Source organism: Mya arenaria, chromosome 7 (assembly GCF_026914265.1).
Source record: "Mya arenaria isolate MELC-2E11 chromosome 7, ASM2691426v1".
NCBI lineage: Eukaryota > Metazoa > Mollusca > Bivalvia > Myida > Myidae > Mya > Mya arenaria.
In genome coordinates this window covers 44,352,750-44,362,017 of record NC_069128.1, presented here as the reverse complement: position 1 = coordinate 44,362,017, position 9,268 = coordinate 44,352,750, and the positions used below count along the sequence as shown (strand labels likewise).

General features: G+C 33.5%; 1 protein-coding gene across 1 annotated transcript in view; it reads left to right on the top strand.

Annotated features, from left to right (window-relative positions):
* The first annotated feature begins 648 nt into the window (after positions 1–648).
* Positions 649–9,268, top strand: part of LOC128240549 (uncharacterized) — a 79,793-nt gene continuing 71,173 nt past the window's right edge. Inside the window, exon 1 of the mRNA XM_052957221.1 lies at positions 649–658. The gene's annotated coding sequence lies outside the window, so the exon portion shown is untranslated. The remainder of the gene's footprint in view (positions 659–9,268) is intronic.

The following is a 9,268-nucleotide window of genomic DNA, read 5'->3' as shown; positions in this document are numbered from 1 at the left end:
GACATTAATAAAATGCATGTCTTTGCGTTAGTACACACGTTAGGTTTGAATATATGGTACACATTATGAGACTGACTTTAATGGCCTTTCATCATGCTACAATTTCTCAACAACAAGCTAAAAATGTGTATCGTGATTATCATTACGATAGCTTCTGTTAAACATCTCATAAAAAATAATAACTCAAATTATACAATTGCAAAAAATCGCAGCTGAGCTTGATCCTTTTATATCGGTCTTCAGATTGTTTAACAAATCGAGGCCTGAAAATCACTGTTACATATAATATTATTATCTTTTCTTTGAATTCCTCTGTTCTCTTGATAAGGACTATGACGCAAGCGTTTGTGTTTGTTTTTTCTGCAAACTTGCACCATTATATGAACATCGTTAGCGACAAAGTCGAAACAACCAGGAACTATATTCTTTCTTTTTAAATTGTATACAATCTACTAGATGTTTTAAGTTATTTAAGACTACTATTAACACGGTTTAAATCCTAGCAAAAACAAAATATGAACAGTTTGAAATAAACGGCTGATGATTCTAAAACATGTACAGTCCGAGCATTCAAAATTAAATTCTTGTTTTTCATACAATGTTTAATCATTTGCAGCTCCCATGGAAGGCCATGGGACTTTTCCAAAAAGCGCGCAAGGTAAGTTTATACATCGGATAAGCACCAAAGTCCTTTTCTTTGTATGTTTGAATAATAAATATTTGCTTATACTTTCAAATAAATATTAGTACAAACGATTATTTTTATTTTACATCGTAGTTTATAAACGTAAGATGACGACCATTGATGAATGGCGAACAGCCAAATTTGCTCCATTTTTTCAAAATCACCAACACTATAGGGCAAAGGACCCAACATTTATAATAGAATAATAATAGAACGGAGAGGGGCGGAATGGCTGAAAGTTAAGGATGTTTAGGGCCTTGATAAAGAACACATGGATAATCAGCAGGCTTTTACCGAGAAACATTATAATTAACAAAATAATGAAGTTACAATGTTGTATGAATTTCAACGTTGTGCTTAAAACAATTTTTGATATTTCAAAAAAACAACATTTGTTAAAAAGAAAACGTTTGTTCTTATGTATTTGTATCACGTAATTATTTATGTTTGTTTATTATGTATAATTTAATAAAAAGCATCAAAGAATGTCGAAATAACATTTTGTTGTTTTAAATAATATTGAGGTTAAGGTTATGCATCTATGTGCATATATTATGTATGACTGCCTTACAATAAAATCAGTCAAAAGTTATTTTAATCAAATCATTTTCATTCTTTAATTAATAAATGTAAGTGTATTATTTTGTACTTGCATTTCTACATGTCCTCTTAAACAGTGAAGTATGTTTTGCACTTTTTCAGTGGTTTAACTGAACACTCAGTTAAGTGTAGCGAATCCAGCCTACCTTCTCCTTCGTCAAGGTAAACCGATTTGTATAAAGACTAATGTGGGAATTATCAGTCTCGTTTAACAATACGCCATTGAATGTATAACACTACTTCCCTACTGCAGAACTTGTGCACATTGGTCATATATGTATTTTCATATGTATGATACCGTTTTAAATGCATACCCTTACATCAGGAAAATACCATTTGTTGAAATATTTTACGACCAATTCATTCTGTTTACTAGCTACACATTTCTAACAAATATCATCATGATAGTATGCATGTTTTGTAGACGACTTTATCCACTACTTAGATATCCTGGTTTTGTTATTCACAGACGACACCATCTTGGTTGCTAGGTCAGCGAATGAATTTCAGAAATGCTTGAATGACTTCGAAGAATATTGTAAAACATGGAAACTCTACATCAATATAAATAAAACAAAGGTTATGATATTCGGCACCAACAGAAGAAAATGGAGAAACTACTCATTTAAGATTAACGATGAATTATTAAGTCGATAATTATAAATATCTCGGTATTGTATTTAGCCCAACAAGAAAGTTCAATAAAGCAAAAGACCATTTAATTCAACACGTAAAAAAGCACTCCACTTAGTATATAGAAGAATATATAATCTCGATCTGCCAATAGATTTACAACTTAAGCTATTTGACCACACAACTTTACCAATCCTTACATATGGCTGTGAAGTAATCGGCTTTAAAAATACTGATGGATATTAAAAAAATTCACTTTGATTTCTTACGTTAAATTACAAATTCTAGAAAATGTACTCCAGCGTATATGCTTTACGGAGAATTAGGCCGGTATCCTAATAAAATGACTATCAATAAACGTATTATTAATTTCTGGAACAAACTAGTCATTGAAAAGGATTCATATGCAGCACTGGTGTATAGAACAATTGCTCAAAGTGGCTCAAATTTCACTTGGCTAAATTATGTAAAGTCGTTGTTGAACAACACTGGATTTACCTATACCTGAAAATGGTATTGCGTTGCTAAATTGCGTAACAATTATATCCCATAAGTTAACATGTTGTTAGCAGGATTGTGATGATAGATAGTGGACACCATTGAGATGTAAGTATGTATGTAAAACTACCTATATTTTTAAGTGAAAGCATACACACATGGTTTTGCTTACACACGCACAATCATGGCTAATTTGTTTAATCACGGTAGTTTTAAAGGTCTGAAAAGTATGCATACTTTAATTATTAACTGTTATAAACATTAAGCAGTTCATTATCATTTGGATATTTATGCAAAAAGCTAAAGAAACAAGCTCAGTAGCAAAAATTTAAACATAGACCAGGTTTTGTGGCACCGGGTAAACGCCAAAGACATAGAACATAAAATCACAAACAAGAAATAGTCGTGTTCAAAAATATTTCAAATGTTTGAAAAAACAAGCTTATAACGTACGTTCGATTGTCCGTGTATCTGGCTCCACTTCTCGCGTCCGGGCTTAAACTTTATTTTGTTTGATTAAATACCTTAACAAATGTGTTCGGCATATAAAGACGATGTGTCGCGTATAAGGTATTTAAGGTCAAGCTCAAATGTAGTGTTTTCAGACAATAGAATGCCGAATATAAGGACATAGAGTATAGGTGGTCGTGTCCGGGCTGTAACTTTTGATATATGCACATATTTTAAAATAACATGTCACATGTAATTTACATACAAAGACGACCTACAAGACCCGTGTCAATACCTCTAACGTCAAGGTCACACTTAGTGTTTGAATACTATGGAATGCTCCAAATGCTCCAAATGTGACTTTGTGTTTATGTGGTCGCGTCCGGTCCTGAAGGTTTTTATGTATGAAAACATTTAAAAAGAACTTGCCACTTGTGTTTGACATATTTAGACGGGCTGTAGCTTTCTTTTTTAAGGACATATTTTATAATAACTTGTCACATGTGTTCCACATACCAAGACAACGTGCCGTATGCAAGACCCGTGTCCCTACCTCTAAGGTCAATGTCTCAATAAAAGTTTGTTTACTATTGGATGCTGTATATAAGGACACGAGAGCGAAGGTTGTCAAAAATGGGTTGTATTTTTTATGTTCAGAAGCAATTCAAAATATTTTGCCCTATCGTTTTTGACAGATAAAGGCAATGTCGCATTGCAAGTTCCACGCTGTATTGTTCTCAAGCAATCCTTTGGCACAGACATAATTTCATTGGGTTTTGCAAATTTTCCCTACCATGTTGGTTAGACAAATTGCAACTGGGGCTTGCAAATATACCAGCTATATTGGTTAAACTGAATGTCAAGTGGTCTTGCAAGGCCACAAGCCGTATTGGTAAGACATAATGCCATATTGTATAGCAATTGTACCAGCCATATTGGTTAGACTTAACGCCATGACTGTGGTCTTACAAATGTACCAGCATTATTGGTTAGACATAATACCATGAAGTCTTTCAAATGCACCAGCCATATTTGTTAGACATAATGTAATGTGTCTTGCAAATGCACCAGCCGTGTTGGTAAGACATAATGCCATGACTTTGGTCTTGAGAATACACCAGCCATATTGGTAAGACATAATGAACATTTCTTTGCTATTTTCGTCAATTTTTATATATTGACAATGTTTAAAGTACAATGTAACATTCAAAGGCATTCGTCACATACTGTGACTAATCTTGTTTTTTCAGTGGTTGTCTAAAACCACAAACGCCGGCCAAACCCACAACACCACGTTCTCTGTCAATTCAAATCGAATTTGATAACGACTGATGTGGGTATTATCAAGCCCGTGTAACAATAGGCTATTGAATGTTTAACACTACAACTTCGCTGTAGAACTTGTGCAAACATTTAATATATATGTACTTCCATATTTAAGATACCGTTTTGAATTCATACCATGTATTCTATCTGGAATACTCTATGCAATACATACTACATAATACATAATCTAAGTGACAAGTATGTAAGAGGCCCTTTTTATTTTTGAAGGTACAAACTATTTGGCTCAGTCTCAACTTTTGGGCTCAAGCTCTCTAAATTTTGGCGCGAGCGAAACCTACCAATAGAGTAAACAATCTATCTAGTCCATTCCCGATAAGGGGATGCCTTCTAATTACTGCATAAATAGTGTGTGAACAACATTACTGACAAACGTGTGAAAATAAAACTTAATTTAGGTATGTTGATACATCAGATAAGCACCAAATGTCCTTTTCTTTGTATCTTTCAATCAAAGACATGTGACTATACTTTCAGATATCAATACAAATTCAATAGGCAATGCAAAGTAAAAGTATGTGATCAAAATTCGGAATTCTATAAAATATTTGTGTAAAAATAGTTTAAGTTTATTTTACATTGTAGTTTACAAACAAAAGATGACAACTACTTGTTTATGGAAAACAGCAAAACTAGGTCTAATTTTTAAAAACACTGAAACTGTTGTGCAAATACCTTACCTTTTTGTAGATTGGAATAACAACACCAGTTGCCCATGATCGAGGGAACGATTTCGTGTTCAATATATGATTAAAAAAGGAATTCAATGGTCTAATAATGTGTGGTACTGATACCTTAAAATACTCATATAAAACGTTTTCAATAGAGGTTGCCTTATTCGAACCTAACTTCTTGATAGCTTTCAAAATTTCATCATCTGAAATAGGCACATCTAATGACTCGAAAGTAGAGTTATGGTCTAAACCAGAATCAAATTCCCCAATAAAACCATTATATTCTTCCTCGCCTCTGAAATCACTACCTGACATAAGATTACTGAAGAAAGTTTGAAATTCCTCATTAGAAATAGTATCACCATTATTTGCTTTTTTCCCGTTTTTAAATATTTTCCAAAACTCCCTCGGAGACTTCCTTCTTAAATCGTTCATTTTACGACTACGTGTAAAGTTGAATGAATTTTTTGACCTCCGACACTGATACTTAGAATCTTTTTTTGCCACATACAGCGAAATTAGATCAGTATCCGAAAATGTAAGGTTAAATTGGCATACAGCGTTTTTATACACGTCATATTTGCGTTTACTTTCAGCATCAAACCAATCCTGTTTAACTTTTCCGTCTTGGAAATAAAAGACTGACGTTTGAGAAAAAATTTGAAAATACTTATTTCCTTTATCACATATATATTTAGTAAAAATCGAAGTAAATCTATCTTTATTCCCCTGCCCGCTAATTTCAGAATTTAAATCAAATATCAAATTGTCTATATTATTTGAAATATCACTCACAAAAGCGTCTTTATACTTTATATCAAATTTATAATATTTATTTTTAGTATTGCTGCTACTCGGATCCCTGTGTACTGTATTTACCTTGAATGAAAACGCCAATGGTGCATGATTCGAAACGTATTAAAATCACCCACTGAGAAATTGTCAAGCAGATTGAAATTATCATGATGTGTCAATAAATAATCAACGACACTAGCCCCGTTATGGGTCATACAGGTAAAATTCCCACGGTCTCCCGGCCATCGACCGTTAACTATTCGCAGATTGGTTGCCTTACAAAGGTCAAGTAAAAATCACCAAAACGATTAGAAGTTATATCTCGCGAGGTGCGAGGCGTGGGAGTATCTATAGTAATTACGTCATTGACATCAATACTACGATCAAATTGAATGAAATCGCCTTTACTACCAGTACGGCTATTAAAGTCACCTGACAAAAATATTTTTCCACGCTGACTAAACAATATAATATCTTGTTCTAGCTGTGTGAAAACATCAACACTATACATATTGTGGACCGGCGATGACTCCGGAGCAATATAAGTAAAGCAAATATATACATCATCATCAATATGGAAAACAAAATTGTTGGCAAGACATTGGCGATTGAACAAATTTAGTTGATAATTGACTGTTTAGCTTGAGCATGATCACAGTCTTAGAGAAACTGAAGAGCTGGATTTGCTGTAAAAGTCGACCATGTGTTATAAACAAGTCTTGACAAAACACCAGATTCTTGGTAGTGGTCAAATAAGCAGATCGCATCATAGTCCGGGAAAAAAGTAACGCTAGTGATATCATCTCTCTTCTTCCTGGTTAAATTGTACATCGAATTACTTATCATAATGTGTCCATGTTCTGGCTTAGGCCACCATATATAACTATATTTATTACACATGAATTGCATTTATATAGTTTTGTACATAGCTTAACATGACTTTTTGCATTGGTGTATTCCCTGGTTGTAAAATTGTGATTGTTTCAAATATAGTATATGTTGCATCCTCCGGTGAAAAAAGACGATATTAAATAGAGTATACAAAATAAAAGTTTGTATTATTATCCAATACCGATGTTCGATCAATTGAAATTAGTTGACATGAAACATGTGACATTGAATTGTTGCACAACGTTAAAACGTATTGTAAACAAATTGTATTGAAAAATTAAATGTACGTTTTTTCATATTTTTAAACACGTTCAAGATCTGCCAGTATTTCTGCCAATTACTTTGATATAGAGAAAAAAATCAGGCCGCTTACTTCATGCCGCTAGGCCGCTAACTTCATGCCGCTAGGTTGCTGGTTTCGTGTAAATTCAGCTGTATGTTCTTGCAGCCATCGATGAAACGCAACCATCAAGTTTGGTGGGCGTTCAAGACCATTACGCAACAATACAAATAGATGATTGGCACATGGTTTTGAATATTTAATTTTAAAATAAGGCAACGTTTTTGAAGCACACGTACTTCAACGGATTATCTCGGTCTCTTAAAGATGTCCTGGGAACGAGGATGGCCCTTATTTGTTTCAAATTCTGGCATAATTAATATTTTCTACTTGTCATGTACTTTTACCACTTACACTCATTCGTATTCACAACCAATCCTCGAGGGTGGTTCAAGTGGCCTAGCCGAGCACTCACAAATATCCCACTTGCGCAAAACACTTGAGTCTCACTCACACCTGTAAATACGGATAGACCTTTCACAAGAAAATATATCGACTGTTATGTGATTACAGAGGAGTGTGAGTGAGAGTGGTTGTTCTGAATTCGGCCCTTAAACTTTAGCCTCAATTATATAAACCACATTTGGAAAATTTGAAATTGTTCTTTGCGTTTTATTAGAAAATATATTATAAACAAACAGTAACTCTTATGAGTTCAAAATTTATCAGAACAAACGTTTTGTTATTGAACTTTTTTTTAATATTGAATTCTTCTTTTAAACATACATTCTATTAGTTTGTTAAATAGTATATTTCTCGGCAAGAGACTGTTAGTTGAGTATCCATGTGTTTTTATCAAGACGCCCCTCATCGTTTATTGGTATTGAGTTCTAAATGTAAGGTCCTTTGAACAATAGTGTCGGTTTATTTTTAGAAAAAAATGGATTAAATTTGACTACACGTTAAATAAATAAATAAACAAAGTAAAAATAAAGAACCGGTAATGTTATGTTTGTAATGTGTTCGCTCATTCAATGGTTGTTCAAATGTCGGGCTTTACTTCTGAATAAAAATTAACACCTAAGACCATGATGATATGTGTTACAAATGTGTAGTTAGGAAACGGACTGAGCTTGTCAAAAACAAATGTTGTTTTTTCTTGCTGTAAGGATATGCATTCAAAAAGGTATCATACATATGAAAGTTGATATATATGAAAAATGTGCACAAGTTCTGCAAGGTAGGGGTCTTTATACATTTCAAAGACATGGCTGAAAGAACGCATTATTTTACTACGCTGCCGTGTAGTAGTACATATTTGTTCGTTGTAATTAAACTATAAAGAGTTTCGGTATTCACTGGTTTAAAGGATACAAGCAATAGTTCAGCGAACTCGTCAATTTCAACAATCTCGTTGTTAAGTTGCAGCAGAAACAAATCGAACATGTCAGTATGAGGCCGTGACATGTAAAAGAATTTAAAAGGGGCCTGATATTCTCACCATATTTCGTAAATCTAGGTTGAAATTCAGGGGACAGAGGATAGATACTAGTAATACAACAGCATATATTGAAACGATGTCACCTACATTTTAAAAGTCACCCCTTTTTATCATCGTTTTCAAGGAGACGGAAGGAATGACGCAAAGATACAGGCTGGTTTAAGGCGAGTTTGTTAGGATAAAACAAGGCTGAAATAAGGTTAGGATATTAGACGCATGTACCATTCGTTTTATTCCTTGCTTACAACGATCAATATAAAAATTAGCGGTATCTTCCAACATCCTGGAAATCAGATTTCTAGTTAATGGCATACACATTAATAGCTAGTTTCCCGAACGTGGAGATAGAAACGTATTGACAAGTTGAGTTTCCGAATTTAATATCTTAATAGAATCGATAATATAATGACGAAATTTGCCAAAATCCTGATGGAGCACGAGTGTCTTGCTCTATACGATTAGATATGAGGTTATCTGACTGAAGAAAAGTAAAATGGGCTCATCGGGAAATTATTTAAAATCATTGCCATAATAGACGAACCCATTTGCCGGAATCTGAAAAAAAACACTACAAATGCACTACTTCTGTAAAGTTTAACAGTCAGCATATTATTTAAAACGTCAAAGGTGTTACCAATCTGGTTTAGCATTCTGGCGATTCCGTTTACAACAAAAATATTTTGTTCGAGAAGTCTTGTCGCAGAAGTAAGAAACACACTATTAATAAATGAACATTAATCTACATTCAATAGCAAAACTTCAAGTTTTTTTTTCCGAAATATAGTTTTATCACATAAAGTCCTCTTAGCTTCTAGAGTATTATAGAATAACGACTCCTGAAATGGTAAGGACTGTCGAAATGATAATATTGAAAAATGAACATATATTTCATTAGGTTTCCACATAATATCTGTGTA